Raw genomic sequence first — 20651 nt, 5'->3', positions numbered from 1 at the left:
GATATACCCCTATAATTACTGCACTCTTTCGTGTCTCCCTTTTTGTGTATAGTCAGTATTATTGAAATGTTCCAAAATATATATACAGTGGAACCCCGATAAGTCGGCCCCCGATAACCCGGAACTCCGGCTAACCCGGACCGATTTTTATCAGACAAACATTTCAACAATAAAAATGTATTGCTGTTACAAAATCTCGTGAACCTAATTCATTCATTTGGTGACGTCAATATACGAACGAAACGATTGATGAATCCGACATTACTGAAAATATCAGGGTGCAGATGGGACCCTGTCGCGCAATTCGCAGCAAATAAAATAGTCGTATGTTTTTGGCTTCATTTTATTTCGGTTATACATACGCATTTTCAAGGTTCACGAGGTTTTGTACCAACTCTATGTAATATAATATTTGAGAGATAATGGAACCGGATTGAACTACATATAACATAGTAAAAATGACTCATGGTACACCACATTCATTGTCGAAAACAACATGCACTTGTATTATCCTTTATTTTTTTGAAACTGTCTGTGTTAGCATTGTTTAGAAAAGACTATTAAAATTCTTTTTTTAACAATGGTCTTAGTCATCACTTTTATTAAATAACATAACATCAGAGACGGTATTATGTGTAGTAAAGTCGTATTATTGTTCGCTTCCGTTTTGTAATCGTTCGTAAATTTATTCAGATTTTGTGTTTGCGTGCTTTTGTCTATAAGGGCAACAAAACGTAAAAATGTTGTAGTGGCAATGGAAAAGAAACTAGAAGCATTAAGTAGAATTGATAAAGGTGAATCTTGCAGCATTATATTATGGTGTCGGTACATCTACAGTATCGGATTGGAAGAAAAATAGAACTAAAATCGAAGAATTTTTTTTTTTCAAAATGATAACAAAAGACAGTTTAATCGGTGCAAAGCTAATAAAGCTAAGAATGAGACTTTTGACGACGCTTTGTATGTGTGGTTTTGTGTGGAATGCGAACGTGGTTTACCAGTGTCTGTGTGACAATTATAACGGAGTTTATCTGTAAGCATACCATATTTTATTAATTTTTACCATTTTCTCCGGCTAACTCGGATTTTCGATAACCCGGATCGGCCGCGGTCCCAATTAATCCGAGTTAACGGGGTTCCACTGTATTTTTTAAAAACATCTTTTTTAAAAACTTGTCAATTTTGGGGCGCCTCCCCGTTAAACAGTGGGTGATAGACATATGCTGTCGAGAAATAAATAGTAGGAAATATAGTCATCGTCATATTTCTAATAAGGAAATTTTTTTCAAAAGTACAGGAAGGGCTACATTTCGCAAAAACCACAAACTGTCCCATTTAAAGGGATGAAAAGGGGGGTTCAAGGACGAAATTTTTTAAGAATAAGCTATTCTCATAATAAACACCCCTTGATATACCACAAAAAAAATAAAATCGGACTTGTGTCAATTTTGCAAGGTTCAACCCCTGTTTCCTACACTAAAAGGAAAAGACTGTCGTGGCTAAGAAACATCCGACAATGGACAGGACTAAATTTTGAACAGCTAATAAGAACACCTAAAGACAGAGAAGAGATTTCAATTGTAGTAGCCAACCTCCATTGAGGAGAGGGCATTTCGCGAGATCTTCAGGCCACTGTCTCTTCACTCTTCTAATTTTTGCTGGAGCATTGATAGGACGTTGATTATTTTATTGCCGTGGTTTGTTTCTATTTCTCTTCTTGTTGTTCTGAAGCTATTTGATTATTTCTCTTCTATTTCTTAGCTAAATTCTCGTGTACCTATACCTACTTAATATCTTTTGTGAACGGTATTCTGATGTCATCATGGAATAATTTAAACAATTTTTCTGGACACCCTGTATAAATGTCAATGTTTATATAAGTGAATAGAGAATTGAATAACCTTTTTTAACATTGAGTTAGCACACGACTTCTGTTCTTATTTAAAAAATTATTCGATTACATCATGATGCCCAGATGGATGATATCACCAGGATGACATACCTATATCTATGATAAAAAATCAAAATTTAAAAATAAAAATCTCTTTCGGGATTTTTCCTTAAAGTCGCATGCTTCCGGAATGTATTCCTTTCATTTGCACCATACTGTATACCTAGAGTAATAAAGTAAATACCTTAAATAATTCACAATTAAATTGTTTAAACGAATATATGAAATCAGTTTTTATTTTTTACGTCTTACCAAAATACGTATAATCTTACCAAAATTCATTTTATACATATTAAAAAAAAATAAGAATTTTAATAATGTTCTGCTTTTGTCAGCTAAAATTAATTTTGCCAGGTAATTGTAAAGGAAGTTTTATGAGGTAAGAAATTACTCCCTGACACTTAAATGAAATTTGTTATGAAGAAATAAAAATAAAAGCACGATACAACTTAATTAAACTCCTGGAACTTATTTAAGATTTGTTTATTATCTCTAACTAAAACTTGGTAATTATAAACCAGGTATTTCCATATTTTATTCAAGACATAAAATATTATTAAAATTTTGTTATTCAATATTTCATTTATTTATTTATTTATTTATTTATTTATTTATTTATTTATTTATTTATGTATTTATTTATTGATTTGTTTATTTATTTATTTATTTATTTATATTTCCTAAACCTCTTGTTTGATTTTAGTGATTTTTTTAATATGTTATAGCTTTATTCTTCAAGAATATCCATGTAATAATATTGTTCCTAAAAAGATAAGTTTCATTGTATACTGGGTGTAACAATGATAGTGTGTTTTTTCCTCAAAGTTTTTAACACCCTGTGGAATATTCTAGCGTAAATCTTATTTCTAGATCTGGATATAGGCTGCTATCGATCCAACATCCCAGTTACTTAAGGAGGGGGTATGGTTTGAAATATTTAATTTTTTTTTATTATTTCAAATAAAAGTGCATACTTTCAAGAATACTCTCTGAAAATTTCAAAATAATCGGAGTAAAATTACCAGAGATACAGGGTGTTGAATATCCCTACCTTCGACTCGCGTTGCCGAGGCTTCGCGCCAGCACGCTTGAGCGTAGTGAGAAACGTTAAGCAACTGTTCGCCTTCTATTTTGTAGATTACTCCGCAATTCAAAAAACATATTCCAATGTTCATCATTTTACGATTTGGCAGACAAATAAGAAGATAAAGATGCAGTTGTCAAAACTTTAAACGCATTTTTCTCAAAACTGCTTTTTCAAATGCGGTGGACATTGTAACTGATAAACTACTTGACCGATCTACGTGAACTTTTGCATAGATTTTCTTTAGACATTTCGTGAGGTAACAACGTCGAGATATTTTTTGTTTTATGCTTATTTTTTGTTCAACAATATTAAATCTGTTGGTTTTCACAAAAATTTTATCAAAAATTTCGTATTTTTGACTTCTGAGTGATACCAAAAATTCAAAAATAATTAAAAATAAAAAAACTCAACGTTGTTACCTCGCCAAACTCATAAGCTAATTAAATCATTTTGAATGTTTTATTTCGTATGATCCAGTGATGAGTTCTGATGTCAACCGCAAAAACAATTTTTTTTGAGCCGCCTGCCAAAATTTGTCGCCAATGGCGTATTTTTCAATATTTTGGATTGAATTTTTTCTTAAATATTCTTTGAATAATACTTAATATGTTTATTTAATTTAAAAATAAAATAATTTTACCATAGCTTCGAAAAAAATTCACAAAAAAGTGCTTGATATGTTGATTTCAAACCATACCCCCCTTAAGTACATATACCTATTGACCTTTTCTAAAATGTGCCTATTTATTGGGCAAAGTTGAGGTACGTTTTTTTTAGGATTGACATTACTTTGGTTTTTTTAATGTTTATTTTCAAAAATATTTGCACTTAAATATTTTTGAAATATAATTACCTCAACAAACATATTATTTTGTTTTATTTTAATACGACATTGAAACTTTAAATTGATAAAAATTTCTAATTTCCTATTTAAAGAAAATTTGCAGGATAAGTAAATAACTGCCAATGTTATTCGTACAAATAATCAACACCAATAGTTATAAATCGGTAACACCCATACATCCCTATTAGTCAAATACATTTGTGACAGGTTTATCACTCCTCTTATCGGTAAAACTAGTTTCAAGTTCTTATATTTTATTGGTGAATCAATCATTTTGGGTACGACTGTGTGTTACCAGTCACAGCACATCGATTAACCAATAAAAATATATGAACTTAAAACTAGTTTTACTGAAAAACCTGTCCCAGTTTTATTTGACTAATAGCAAGCTGTGGGTGTATAGACCAGGGCGCAACTCTAAAAATATTAGTACATTTGGACGTTGAGAGGTGACTCAATTTTTTTGCAGAAATTGCTTGAAAATAAATCAAATAATAATATTTGAGTTATCCTCCCTCTCAAAAAGGTCCGGAACATTGTTTAAATAATCAAAATGTCAAAAAATTAAGGAATAATTCGATTTTTTTCTTTGTTTTTTGATTATAACTTTAAAAGTATTCATTTTCGAGTTGTACTGACCTAAAAGTTGCGTATATAAATTTTCTACAACATAGAATTGGTTAAAAATTTAAAAAATAGTCACCCTTGTTACAAAATAGACCAATTGATTGCCAAAAAACCATACAAAAACAAGTATTCGCATTTTACGTTTTTAAACCATTTATTCTACACTTAGGACCTTCATATTTCACACAGAAAAACTTTATGATACAGTAAAATAATACGGTAAATTTCATTAAGATCGATTCAATAAATTTTGCAAAATAAATTTCGCAATCCAGCTTTCACAAAAAAAATTCATTTTTTCAAAATGTTACAGGACTGAAAATAAAGCAGATAGCAAGTTGAATTTTTTCTGCTTATAGAAATATACTGTACCTTTCATTTGCAATTTTGCAGAATTAAAATAAATTAACACCACGGCGTCAGGAATTTTTTTAAATAAACCTTAATTATTGGTGCTACACGCAGGACAGCGGATAGTTTGCTCTGATTGGTCATTCCAATGACCTTTGATAATGATTGATACATTTTAATTTTTATTACATTTCTATGTAAATAAATAAATTTGTTTATTGCAAAATAAAAACACATACTCTATCCTTTGAAATAACACTTTTTTTTGGCAAAAACTTTCTTTGTTCATATATTTTAACTTAGAGAATAAAAGTATTATTTTTAAATATATGCAATTATTTAAACAATATTTAACAAACAATAATAAAATTAGTTTGATCTTTGTGGAATTAAAATATTAAAATACAACAATATATGGAGTAAGAAAATAATATATTAGGTAAAGATTAAAAAAAAATTTGGTGGAAATCAACTTATGTGAAACGAACAACGCTGTCCAGCGCGTAGCACCAAAAATTAAGGTTTATTTAAAAAATTCCCTGACGCCGTGGTAATTAATCGATTTTAATTTTGCAAATTGCCAATGAAAGGTACAGTACACTTTTATAAGCAAAAAAAAAAATTCAACTTGCTATCTGCTTTATTTTCGGTCCTGTAACATTTTGAAAAAATGATTTTTTTGCGAAAGCTGGATTGCGAAATTTATTTTGCAAAATAAGTTTTTCTGGGTAAAATATGAAGGTCCTAAATGTAGCATAAATGGTTGAAACACGTAAAATGCCAATACTTGATTTTGTACATTTTTTTCGCAATTATTGCTATTTTGCAACTAGGGTGACTATTTTTTAAATTTTTAGCCAATTCTATATTGTGGAAAATTTAGTTACGCAACTTTTATGTTAGTACAACTTTTCTCGGAAATGAATACTTTTATAGTTATAATCAAAAAAGGAAGAATAAAATCGAATTTTTCCTTCATTTTTTGCCATTTTGATTATTTCAACAATGTTCCGGACCTTTTTGAGAGGGAGGATAACTCAAATATTATTAAAAAGACTAAGTTTTCACTCTAATGGCATATAACATATCCCACCAGAATGAAAACAATGGGAACCTTCTCTGGTTACACCTCCGAGGCTTCTACAATTTGCCAGCCATACGGATGCTGAGACTAAGGAAGAAGAGGGAATTCTACAATTTACAATTCACGTCATATCTGCTCAGCGCGGTAAAGTTCCAACGAGACTGGTTCCCTTCATACTCCACACAGAGTAAATGTAAATCAAAAATGAATAACCATTTTCAATTTCGTTGCAAAACGAAAATACAGCCGAACCATATTCCAGTCCAATCAGAGAGCGCTGCAAGCCCCTCTACCGGTTTCGAAACTTATTAGTCTCTCATCAGGAGGCACATATGCTGCTCTCCCTGATCCAACCAAAACAAACCCCAGCGTGCAGTCCCGAATTGCAACGAACGAAATGGCATAGATGCCCTAGCGGCAACTGCTAACAAAGTTTTGATTGGACTGGAATATGGTTCGGCTGTATTTTCGTTTTGCAACGAAATTGAAAATGGTTATTCATTTTTGATTTACATTTACTCTGTGTGGAGTATGAAGGGAACCAGTCTCGTTGGAACTTTACCGCGCTGAGCAGATGTGACGTGAATTGTAAATTGTAGAATTCCCTCATCTTCCTTAGTCTCAGCATCCGTATGGCTTGCAAATTGTAGAAGCCTCGGAGGTGTAACCAGAGAAGGTTCCCATTGTTTTCATTCTGGTGGGATATGTTATATGCCATTAGAGTGAAAACTTAGTCTTTTGCTAGCAGTTGCCGCTAGGGCATCTATGCCATTTCGTTCCTTGCAATTCGGGACTGCACGCTGGGGTTTGTTTTGGTTGGATCAGGGAGAGCAGCATATGTGCCTCCTGATGAGAGACTAATAAGTTTCGAAACCGGTAGAGGTGCTTGCAGCACTCTCTGATTGGACTGGAATATGGTTCGGCTGTATTTTCGTTTTGCAACGAAATTGAAAATGGTTATTCATTTTTTTCAAATATTATTATTTGATTTATTTTCAAGCAATTTCTTCAAAAAAATTTTAGTCACCTCTCAACGTCCATCTCAAAACAGATGCGCCCTGGACTATTACCGATTTACTATAACTATTGGTCTTGCTTTGAGCGAATGTCATTCATTGGCAGTCACTTACTAATTTTGGAATAATTTTCTTAAATAGGAAATTAGAAATTTTTGTCAATTATTGTCGTATTAAAATAAAACAAAACAATATGTGTTTTGAAGATGTATGAGTAAAGCTGAAATATCTATTATTTGATAAACCAGTAACACAATAAAACACCAACATGCCTTAAAGTGTAACATAGGACCTACCTACCTACTTACTTACCTACTTGTAGTTATAAAATTATGGAAAATGATCAATAAGTTTAATTGTTTAAGATTACAAAAGCTGTAATTTTGATTCCTATTTAACCAGTAAAAATCAAATTTGCATATAACTTACCTAATTTAAAGTTTTCCTTGTAACTTTTAGTCAACCCAGCACCCAGCAATAATTATAAAAAATAGTAATGCTAAAATTATTTACCAGTTTTTAACAAAAATCTCTTTGATAATTAACCGCAAGAATACCTCCAAATTTAGTATTAAACAAATTATATTTTTGAAGCCTATTGAATAATTATCATCAAGAGTTATTATTCCATCCATTGTCGGATGTGAGCCTCCCTTAGGTGTGTCCGTTCATTTCTGTTCGTTGTTTATTTGCATCCATTTGTGGCCAGCCATGCACTTGATATCATCAGTGCATCAGTCTATCTGGTTTGAGGTCTGCCTCTACTTCTTTTACTTGTTCTTGTTCGCCATTTAAGAATTCACTTCGTCTAATGGTAGTCTTCCATTCTTTTTATGTGTCCTGCCCAGGTACCAACCGATAATTTTGATTATCTTCTTATATGTTCGTTGAATTTGCAACTGCTGAGCTTAACGTTGAACATTCTCCGGTCTATAGCTCTCTGAGTCACTTAAAGTTTGTGGATTATGCTGTTGTTAAAAGCCCATATTTATATTTCAGTTCTATTTTTTGTCCTAAGTATGTATAACATTTATTATGTATATGACTCAACGTTTTCTATATTAGGTATTATTGCCCAATGTTATAGGTATTTATAGCTTAGTCATGCTTAGTTATAGGTACCTTAGTTATATCTAAAGGTTCGTTTTTATTTTGTATTCAGCAATTCTAATAACATTTCCTGCAATTTTTTTCCGTCCATTGCCATTAGCGCAACATCATTAGCAAACCTCAGATGATTGTAAAGACTGAAATGGTTTTGTACACACTTATGACTATTGAATGACAGGGAGAGAAGCGTACTTTTGAAGTGTATAAAATAGCTTCCTGGCTGAACGCTCTTGACTTATAAAGCCATCTTCAGAACTATGGTCAATAATTTCAAAATACCAATATGAAGACAGAGGTATCGCATGTAAGATCGAAAAAAAGTTTTTCTTATGCAGTTTTTTATTAATTAAAAACCTTGTCCGACCTTTGGAAAAAAATAATATTGTTGTCGGTTGTGAAATTGTGGTTGATACGAGGGGTATAGATTCAAAACCCGCCAAGTCACATTTTTGCGAAATTTTCGTGTGCTACGGTAATTTGTTCTTTGGGTGTATATACATAAGTTTACACCTAATTTAGGTGCAAATCCCACCTAAAATCGGAGTAATTTTAAGGAGAAAATACGCTTCAGCTGCAAAACCTGCCTTGTCCAAAAAAATTTAGTTGCAAACACCGCCAAGTCCGGTCTGACCAATTTCACATTGTTTGGACTGACACGTGATTTACCCATTCCCGCCAAATTTTTATTTGTTTATGTTATTATATAACAATAATTAGATATAATTATAAATATGTACCAATAAATATGTTTTAAGTAGTAAGAGTCTAATTTTTAAAATAATTTATTTAGTGAATAAAAACACGTGAATAACGTGTTTAAAAAAACACGTTACCGAATTTTTTTGGAATTTCAAATCCAAAGTTGCTAAATTTTGTTGCAAATCCTGCGATGCCCATAAATTAAACCAAATTTATGCTGAAACTTCAGCTCAAATATTTTTTATTTTCTATTCTTCTAATAAAACATTATACTCGAATACAAGTAAATCAATAAGAAAGCTCAAAATATCGCAGGAGTACTTTATAATGGTTTTTCTCGACTCCTGAAAATTTTTCCTGACTTGGTGGATTTTGCTTCTATACCCCTCATACATTAAAAACATCTAATACAGGCACAAAGGACAACCACAAAAAATACATTACAAAAATTTGATCATGGTAAGGCCAAAAAAACCTTACCATCTGAGGCGTACGTTGGCAGCATGCAGAATCTCAGATCTCAGATGACTCAGATGGCAGAAATCTCAGATGGCTCAGGTTTTTGCAGCCTATCGTCACTCCTCTATTTGCTCATTCCAAAGTTCGACACATATCTTCTAGAGCTAAAGTACTTAAATAATTTTGGTGAGATAGATTCTCCTTGTTTAAACCGTATCTGTAGATTTTGCTTTTCTGTTTTCCCTATCATTTTATTTACGATGTTGCATTGTCATTTTGATTTTTCGATCAGTGTTGTTATTACTTTTATATGATATACAGTGTTATAACACTTTCTAACTCTTGTATTTTCGGTAAATTTTTTATTTCCTTATATCTTCCTTAGAGTTTTTTTTTAATTATTTGGTTGATATTGAAAAATGCAGCGGAATAATTCCTTTCCTTATTAATTTATTACTTCCTTTGTAATTTTAGGTCAAAATTATAAGACACAGAGATATTTAATAAGAGAATTGTAAACTGCAACCTTAAAATTTTCATTTTACATTTACATCGTAACACATTTTGAAATAATTATTCCACGTTTCGTTGTATATAAAATGAAATAAGTCTTTTCCCTTCTGTTGAGCTGTTTCCGTGAGAAGATTTTATTCTCCTGGGATAAATAAATTTATTTTATTTCTGTTGTTAGATATCGCGAAACTCGTGAATATCGTTAAAGAATATTTACAACGTACCCTTTCGAAATTATATACTGGTGTAAGGTGAATGTTGGTTGTTGGTATATTTTACTAAAACTTTGCTTTATTCAGAGCGTAACGATCCAAAAATCTTATAAGTTTTAGTTCATGTACTTCAATTCCCTTCCGTAATTATTCTTAATATTTTCTTCAAAAATATTGTATCTAAATTAGTATTATAGTGCGGCAGATTCGTGCAAATATTATCAGAATTGTGTATTTAATGATAGAAGCATATAATTTGGACCACATATTATTATACTACACATACAAAGGTTCAAAATTAGATATAAGGCCATCTCAGATTTTACCTTTTACACAAATGGCGGGCATTCAAAATGCCGACGATACATATATGACTAATAGCACGATAGCTTTTAAACGAAAAGTCCGACTTCAACCAAATTTGGTATATGGATTCATTTTTTGATGTGTAAGATCAAGTTCCTGAACCGGAAAAATCGGTTTACCAGAAGTTGTGTTTTCCCGATTTTTTAATGTAAAAATATGTTGTTTTTTTTTCAATTCTTTCACCTTGTATAATATTAATTTTTCAAAAATGTAGCACCGGCATTGAGAAGAGCGTAAAGATATTTTTTAGGAAATATTTTGAACTTTTTATTTATGTTAATTACCTTGTAATAAATGCATAATTTATCTTCACATGTACCTATGTGCGGCAGATTCGTGCAAATATTCTAAGAATTATTGTGCATTTAATGGTAAAAGCATATAATTTGGACCACATATATAGTTCAGAGAAATAAGGAAAAAAAATATCGTGTTGGTGACACATCCCCCTCCAGGCTGAAACCAAATTTTTCGAGTAATATGGTCATCTATAATAATAACCTATATGTTTCCTGCAGCCGATTTTGATGATATACATAGTTGTAAACAAATGAAGATCAAAAAACGGTAAATTTTCGCTTTTTTCGTCTCTTACTAAAAAATTGGGCATTTTAAACAAATTTGAGAGTAACAAACTCATAAATCGTATAAAAAACTTCAATATGGCGTTCGCTGAATATGTCTATCCTTATTGGTTACTTAGAAAATTGCCAAATAAATCATAAATTTTGAGTTTTTATAAATATTCATGACTTATGTAAAAATTAACTTAGAACCTTCTTATTACATGGAATGCTGAGACTTATGGTGCTTAAATTACACCCTAAATTCCAAAGCCATTGGACAAATAGTTTAAAAGTTATTTAATTTGTTTATCCAAAACTAATTTTTTTTGCAACACTGTAAGTCAGAAAATGATGAAGTTACAGTAATATTTTGGATAGTTTATGAAAGAAGAAAATTTACAGTATTAATTTAATTTAAAAAAAATGACAAAAAATAATTATAGATATTGCAAAATAATTTTGCAAAAACATGTGAATTAAAAAAATGGGGGGGCTAACTTTGTCCCTAAATGTCCTAGAACAGTTGTTTTTCTTTCTAAATGTGTATAAAAATTCAGTCTTTCTAAATATGAAAAAATAATTTTTTTACGGGTAACGGTTAAAAAGTTATTCTAATTGTTTATAAGTAAGCAAAAAATGGACATGTTTTTGCAAAATAATTTTACACTGTTTAAAATTATTTTTTGTCATTTATTTTTAATTAAGGTAATAGTATAAATGTTCTTCTTTCATAAACTGTCCGAAGTATTATTGTAACCTCATAATTTTCTGACTTATAGTGTTGCAAAAAAAATGAATTTGGGAAAAATAAATTAAATAACTTTTAAACTATTTGACCAATTGCTTTGAAATTTAAAATTTAATTTAAGTACAAGAAGTCTCGGCATTCCGCGTAATAAGAAGATTCTAAGTTAATTTTTACCTAAGTTACGAACATTTATAAAAACTCAATATTTATGATTTATTTTGCAATTTTCTAAGCAACCAATAAGGTTGGACATATTCAGCGAATGCCATATTGAAGTTTTTTATACGATTTATGAGTTTCTTACTCTTAAATTGGTTTAAAGTGCTTAACTTTTTGGTAATAGACGAAAAAAGCGATAATTTACCGTTTTTCGATCTTCATTTGTTTATAACTATGTATATCATCAAAATCGGCTGCAGGAAACATATAGGTTAATAATATAGATGTCCATACTACTCAAAAAATTTGGTTTCGGCCTGGAGGGGGATGTGTCACGAGAAAAACCTTATTTCTCTGGACTAATACTACACATACAAAGGTTCAAATTTAGATACGAGGCCATATCAGATTTTGCTTTTTACAAAAAAGGCGGGCATTCAAAATGGCGACTATACATATGTGACTAATAGCACGATAACTTTTGAACTAAAAGTCCGATTTCAACCAAATTTGGTGTATAGGTTCTTTTTTTGATGTATAAGATCGAGCTCTTGAACCGGAAGAATCGATGTACGAAAATTTTTGTTTTTCTGGTTTTTATGTAAAAATATGTTGATTATTTTTTCAATTCTCCTATTCTGTATATATTAATTTTTCAGAAAGGTAACAGCTGCGTTGAAAAAAGTGTAAAAATATTTTTCAGGATATATTTTGATTTCTTTAGTTATATTAATTACCATTTAATAAATGCATAACGTATCTTCACATGTAGGTACCTATGTGTGGCAGATTCGTGGAAATAATAATATAAGAATTATTGTGCATTTAATTGTAGAAGCATATAATTTGGACCACACATACTGCACATACAAAGATTCAAATTTAGATATGAGGCAATCTCAGCTTTTGTCTTTTACAAAAATAGCGGGCATTCAAAATGAAACTGCCGCCCATAGGTACATGTGAATATACGGTATGCATTTATTAAATGGTAATTAAGATAACTAAAAAGTTTCCTATTTCCTAAAAAATATTTTTACCCTCCTGTTAATGGCGGTATTAACTTGGCTTGAAAATTTATATATACAGGGTGAACGAATTGAAAAAAAAACAATATATTTTTACATAAAAACACAGTAAAAACCCAACTTCTCGTAAACCGATTCTTCCGGTTCAAGACTTCGATCTTACTCATTAAAAAAAGAACTTATATACCAAATTTGGTTGAAATCTGACGTCTCGTTCAAAAGTTATCGTGCTACTAGTCACAAATCTATAGTCGCCATTTTGAATGCCCCGTCATTTTTGTAAAAGGAACAAAAACTGAGATGGCCTCATATCTAAATTTGAACCTTTATATGTGTTGTACATGTGGTCCAAATTATATGCTTCTACCGTTAAATTCACAATAATTCTTATAATATTTGCACGAATCTGCCACACATAGGTACATGTGAAAATACGTTATGCATTTATTAAATGGTAATTGACATAACTAAAAAGTTCAAAATATTTCCTAAAAAACATTTTCACACTCTTTTCAATGGCAGTATTAACTTTTTGAAAAATCAATACATACAGTGTGAAAGAATTGAAATAAAAACAACATATTTTTACGAAAACCAAGAAAAACACAACTTCTGGTAAACTGATTCTTCCGGTTCAAGACCTCGATCTTATATATAAAAATAAGAACCTATATACCAAATTTGGTTGAAATCTGACGTCTCGTTTAAAAGTTATTGTGCTATTAGTCACATATGTATAGTCGCCATTTTGAATGCCCGCCATTTTTGTAAAAGGCAAAATCTGCTATGGCCTAATATCTAAATTTGAACCTTTGTATGTAGTATCATCATCATCATCCAACCAATTCACGTCCACTGCTGGACATGGGTCTCCCCCAATTGTTTCCACACTTCACGGTTTTGTGCTGATTTTTGCCAGTTTTTACTAATCCGCCTGATATCATCTGTCCATCGTGTAGGCGGCCTTCCTCTACTTCGTTTATCTTATCTTGGTCTCCACTCCATCAGCTTTCGTGCCCATCTTGAATCTTTCAGCCAGGCTGAAAGATTCAAGCTGAAAGTATGTAGTATATGTGGTCCAAATTATATACTTCTATCATTAAATGCACAATTGTTTCACATATCGGCTGCACTATTACCTATTGATTATTTGTTATAAACATCTCAATTCCATTTAAACTTCGGCGAAAAACACTTAGTGTCTCTTCTATTAGAATAAACAGGAACCAATATTTTATTTACTTTAGGAGCCGTCGTTAATATAATTTTTCTAGTTTTTTATTAATACTCACCGAGAGAGAAATTAAATCAAATTGTCGGCTTGAAGATATTATTAAGATGAGTAAAGAACTAGCCTTTGGCGAAGCTGGACCTGAGATTTCAACACTTATACCGTGAGCACCTAAAGGTTGGAATAAATTAATTTTCTCGAGAATGGATGATTTTAGAAAAAAATCCTGAAACAGGTAATTTTTATTTTTAAATTAGGACTTTTTGGCATATATATCATACTAGTGTCGTCACCCATCTGGGCGTGATGACATCATCGATGATTTTTTTAAATGAGAATAGGGGTCGTGTGGTAGCTCATTTGAAAGGTAATTCAATTCTCTATTCAGTAATATGAACATTAACATAATTATTTACACAGGGTATCCAACAAAATTTTTTTTGGATTAAATTAATTGACATAAAAAGAAGAATGTATGTGTTTTATTTAATTCAAAATACATTTTACTGCTCTCAGAAAACTGGAAAAAATGTTTATTTAAAAAATAATCATTGTTTTCAGTTAAATTAAATGTTCAAACTGTCACGAGGCTGGTGGGTGGCGGCTTTAATATTGAATTTAAGCAAACAACAATATTTATTTGCCAAATAAACATTTTTTCCTGTTGTCTGATAGCAGTAAAATGTATTTTGAATTAAATAAATTACACACATTCTTCTTTTTACGTCAATAAATTTAATTAAAAAAAAATTTTTTGGACACCCTGTATAAATAATTATGTTAATGTTTATATTACTGAATAGAGAATTGAATTACCTTTCAAATGAGCTATGACACTACCCCTATTTTAATTTAAAAAAATCATCGATGACGTCATCACGCCCAGATGGGTGACGTCACTAGTATGATGTATATGCCAATAAGTCGTAATTTAAAAATAAAAATTGACCTGTTTTGGGATTTTTTTCCAAAATCGTCCATTCTCGAGAAAATGAATTTATTCCAACCTTTACGTGCTCACTGTATAATGGACACCTGGTTTAGAGTTTAAAGAAGCCAGGTGCTGGGGCTGCTCCTCCACTCAGTGTCATCAATTTCCAGTGGAGCCCATTAAAAATCAAATAAAAATTTATGTCTTCGTTCGCCTGCAAAAGATGGAAGAGAAAAAATAGTTTTTTGCGTTTTTTATTTTTCAGAAACGTACTGTGGTTTCCTTTTTTACCTGCCTATTTATGGGACTGAAGGCGAAGTGGTCCATAAGAGGCAGTCCATAATTTATCAATTTTTTCGTTGGGAAATAGTCTTTCTTCTATTAAAAGAGCCCGCAAAGTCTACAGTCGAAGCCAGTAGGCATAGTGAAATAAATAACTCACAGAAGTTTTTTATTAATTTTTATTCTGCTTCAGCAGATAAAAATACTGAGCCGAATATCCCGTATGGTGAAAAATATAAACAAATAAAGTATCTATACCCGTTGGTAATTATATTAGACGAGTGACACACCCCCAAAGGAACGCTTATTTCTGGAAATACTCACCACCGAGAGGTGAATGGCCAATTTTAGTCATATTGTTTTTAATGGTGCTGAAAACGAAAATGGGGTTTATTTTGAATTTTAAATGGGGGAACATTGTCAAAATCGCAATTTTACCCTAAAAATAAAAAAAAATGATATCACGTTTTTTTTGCGTTTATACGCTACAACTCTGTTCCATTTTAATATTTTTTTCTGAAATTTTTACAGTATATAGTCAATAATGGCATTTCTGTTAATTACATAAAATATGTAACAACTTTGTATGTTCAATTTCTCAGACAATATTCTTTTATTTTGAGCAACATAAACACAATTCTAATAAATTTAAATTAAGACTATGATAGTTAGGGCTTTTCATCGTTTGTCATTTGTTTCGAGCTTCTGTCATATGTTGTATAATATGTGTATAATATTAATATACAAGGATTATAAGAAATATGACAGAAGCTCGAAGCAAATGACTGTGAATGAAAAGCCCTTAAGGTAAGTGTCATTGTTCTGTTTTCCTTAATATTTAGGAAATTACTTAACCTATCTATTTCATTTTTTCTTGTTATTTGGCTAGATATTTATTTTGTTTTCAATAGTTTTCTTTTGCTCTCGAAGAAAATACAAAGTGGCGCCCTTTTTGACAGTTTGTTTATCATTTATTTTATATGTTTTATTCATTCAAATGGTGTAGGTACTTCTATTAGCTATCATTTTATAATTGTTTTCTCCTCAATTTTATTGTTTTATATGCCAGCAAAAATGGTCCAAAGAACCACGCCACACCTTCTTCGATTCTAAGCAACGTGACTCCGTCAATTTGGTGTGCCCCAAAAACTTGTAGACACTTCTAAACAAGACACTTCTAGACGATGGCGACAAGTCGATAATAATTTTAGAGGCCGAGTGTAATTCGCTGAGATTATTTCATGAATAAAACTGTTTTTTAAATCGTTTTAACTAATATTTTATTGATACCTTCGCCTGAATATTTGCTTAACCTGTTCCTGGTGTTCTCTTTGATATGTTGTAAAACATAAATTTTCATTAATCTCACTGAATGTTCATTTTTTTATAGCAATGAAGGGCATCTGACATAGGTAATACTTGACGGGATATTTATCAAAAAGTATCAGTAGTAATTGCACAAGAGCTCTGAAATTATTGAATTTTTCCCGAGTGACACTTTGACAGTTTTAATTTCATGAGCCGAAGGCGAGTGAAATTATGTCAAAGTGCCACGAGAGCAAAAATTCTATATTAATTTCAGAGATCGTGTGCAATTTGTTGCGATTATTTCATGAATAAAACAGTTCAAAACCAAAATTTAATTGTAATTTATTTATGTAAGTACAAAGTACCATTAAACACACAGTTTTTATAAGTAAATATAATATGACGATTGAAAGTCATCACTTTAATAATTTTTAAAACATGAATTGTCATTAATGTCACTGAATGTATTTTTTCGTAGCAACGAAGGGCATCTGACATAATATGCTTAACGACGGGATATTATCAAAAATTATCTATGAATGAAATAATCGCTGTAATTTTTATTTCTGTATCTTTCTATTGGTCAGCTTCTCTATGAATGAAATAATCAATAGTAATTGATTAGATTAATCTCAATAGTTTTAATTTCACGACCCTAAGGGGAGTGAAATTATATCAAAGTGTTACGAGGCCAAAAAATGGATAATTTAAGAGCTCGAAAATAAGTCGGTAAGATTATTTCACGAATAAAACTATAGTTTTAAATAATTTTAACTAATATTATATTGATATCTTTGCCTGAATATTGACTAAACCTGTCTCTTGGTCTTCTCTGTGACAAGTTGTAAAACAATAATTGTCATTAATGTCACTGAATGTATTTTTACGTAGAAATGAAGGGCATCTGACGTAAACTTGACGAAGGGGAAATTATCAGTAGTAATTGCACAAGAGCTCTAAAATTCTATATTAATTTTAGAGATCGAGTGCAATTTGTTGCGATTATTTCATGAATAAATCTGTTCAAAACCAAAATTTTATTGTAATTCATTTATGTAAGTACAAATTAGTACAATTAAACACACAGTTGTTATAAATATTTTACGGTTGAAAGTCATCACTTTTATAATTTTTAAAACATTAATTGTCATTAATGTCACTGAATGCATTTTTTCGTAGCAACGAAGGGCATCTGACGTAATATACTTGACGACGGGAAATTATCAAAAATTATCGATTTAATTTAGATTTATATAGCTTTCTATTGGCCAGAATCTCCTATGAATGAAATAATCAAAATTATCGCTATAATTTTTATTTCTGTAGCTTTCTATTGGTCAGAATCTCTATGAATGAAATCTGTGGGTTGGTTCTAAAAGGACCAATGTCAAATTTTTTTTGTACAGCTTTCTTTTGAATTTAATATAGAACAAACAAAATGCAAAAAATTGACACTGGCCCTTTTAGCATTAAGCCACATTATGTGACTTGGTGTTAAAATGGCCAATTTCAATTTTTTGCATTTTGTTTGGTCAATATTAATTTCAAAAAAAGCTGTACAAAAAAACAAAAATTTGACATTGGCCCTTTTAGAACCAAGCCACAGAAATAATCTCTAATATATTCACCATTTGTTTTATTTTTATTGAAATGTAAGCGATTGTGTACATTCTCGTACATTTATTTATTTATTGACCAACAATGTGTGTGCTTCGTGCAAAAGCATTAGGCACTCTATACTGGTTAATTGAAATCGTTAGTGTCTACATGCAATCTCCAATCAAGTTAATGATAATAAATTTTGGTGTAAGTTACATCCCGTTTCCTTACGGTAGTTTCGTGACGAAAAAAATATTATCTGATGCCAGTAATTTAGGATGGTAAAAAATACCCTAATTTGGTACGATGGAAGAGAATGATAGCGCTACAATAAACACATAAAACAGCAATAAACATACAACTTTGGCATTGGATTGTCGCACAACAATAAAGATAAACAAAATCTCGAAGGAGTATGGCGGAAATATGTTAAAGAAATTTTGGATTAAAAAAATAATAAAGCTTTTTTTTATTTAGCTTAATGCTTCAACAACTTACGGCCGTTGGCATTACTCTGGCATTATTTTGTTAATTGACAGACTAAACGTGGTTCAATGCAGACCTAATAACAAAAAAATATGTTAACGTAGAGCAGTAGAGCATCATGTTGCTGGAAGTAATCCATTGGCATCCACTTTAAGCCAAACTATTTTATAATTTTTGCTATGTAGTTAGAATATTTAACCTAACCAGTGTTTGGCATTGTGGCTATTTTGCAATGACAGGTAATTCACTGATGATGGACTGATAAGTCCGAAAACGTTTTGAACGTAATCGATTTTGATTTTTTTTAAATTTAATTTTTTATTAAAATATTATACCAACTACACCAGGGACTGTTTTACTTCACGTTAAGTAATTTACCTAGATGGTATACAGCCCACTTTCGGGAATTATCCCGTTCTATTTACTAATAATTAATTTATCGTTTTCTATATACATTTTATAAAAAAAATACGACTCCAACTACACAACACTGAAGAAATTACATAAAGGTATCCACCGATCAATCCGAAAAGACATAAGAGAAAACAACACAAGAGAAATAACTCACATAATTCAAGAAAACAAAGGTTTAAAAGTTTTGAGGCGAAATACGAATAACATCGGTAACAAAAATATGTACAAAATCAGAAACGAAGATGGCAACTTTGCCACGGATAAAGCCGAAATCCTCAAGGTTGTCGAATCGTTTTATCGCGAAATGTATGAGAGCACCAACGAAAGGCAAGATCAGCCCCTGTCCAAAATCACAAACCAGGCATCAGAATTAATGTCAGAAATAACACCACAAGAAGTTAAAAAGGCACTTCCAAAAATGAAAAATAATAAATCCCCTGGCGATGACGGAATAGTAATCGGGGCAATCAAACAAGGTGGAAATAAAATTTTCCAGGCTTTGGCCAAACTTTCACCCAATGCATTTACCAAGGAAAAACTCCTTCTCAATGGAACAATACAGTCATTTTTTTATTCACAAAAAGGGTGACATAACATATCTAAAAAACTACAGTCCTATCAATTTGCTATCACACATATATAAACTTCTCACAAAAATTATCAAAAAAAGACTGGAGACTAAGTTAGACCTCTATCAGCCTAGAGAACAAGCTGAATTAAGATTTTAATATAGCACTAATGACCACTTATATACATTAGCACTTCGAGCCAAGCAGGCTCATGGCTTGGTTTACAATCTTCCTCCATTCTTGCTTGTTCTTCGCTTTTTCTTTCCAATTGGTTGCATTGAGATACTTCAGGTCATCATTTACTTCATGGCTCCATCTGGTCCTAGGTCTTCCTTTTCTCTTTTTACCACCTATTGTAGCGCTTAACATGATTTTAGGCATTCTAACTTGGGCCATTCTCTGGACATGTCCTAACCTTCTAAGTCTTTGTGATTTTACAACTGCAATTATATTAGGCTCCTTATACAATTCTTCTAACTCCTTGTTTGTTCTTCGTGTCCACTGATTGTTGATTATTTTTCCCCCAAATATCCTTCTAAGTATTTTTCTTTCCCATACTAGTAACATTGATTGCTCGGTTTTTGTCATAGTCCAAGTTTCTGAGGCATACGTAACTATTGGTCGTATCACAGTTTTATACGTTCTTAATTTAGCTGCTTTGGATATATTTTTGCTTCTGAGTATTCTATTAAGTGCATACATGCAACGATTCCCTGACATTAGTCTTTTGTGTATCTCATCCTGGATATTTGGTTTACTAGAAAATAAGGTCCCTAAATATTCAAATCTGTCTACCTTTTCAAATTTATACATTGTTCCTTCATTCGTTGTTATAATTAAATATTGCCCTTGTTCAAATTTTTTGTCGGTCCATTCCATGTACTTAGTTTTTGTTTCATTTATATAAAGTCCTTTTTCTCGAGCTGCCTTTTCTAGTCGTTCTACTACCTCTTTTAATTGTTCCTTGCTTCTGGATAGAATTACTACATCATCCGCGAATGCCAAACATTG

The sequence above is a fragment of the Diabrotica virgifera genome, chromosome 7, assembly GCF_917563875.1.
Source record: "Diabrotica virgifera virgifera chromosome 7, PGI_DIABVI_V3a".
In the NCBI taxonomy this organism is placed as follows: Eukaryota; Metazoa; Arthropoda; class Insecta; order Coleoptera; family Chrysomelidae; genus Diabrotica; species Diabrotica virgifera.
Note: the sequence above shows the minus strand (reverse complement) of the source record.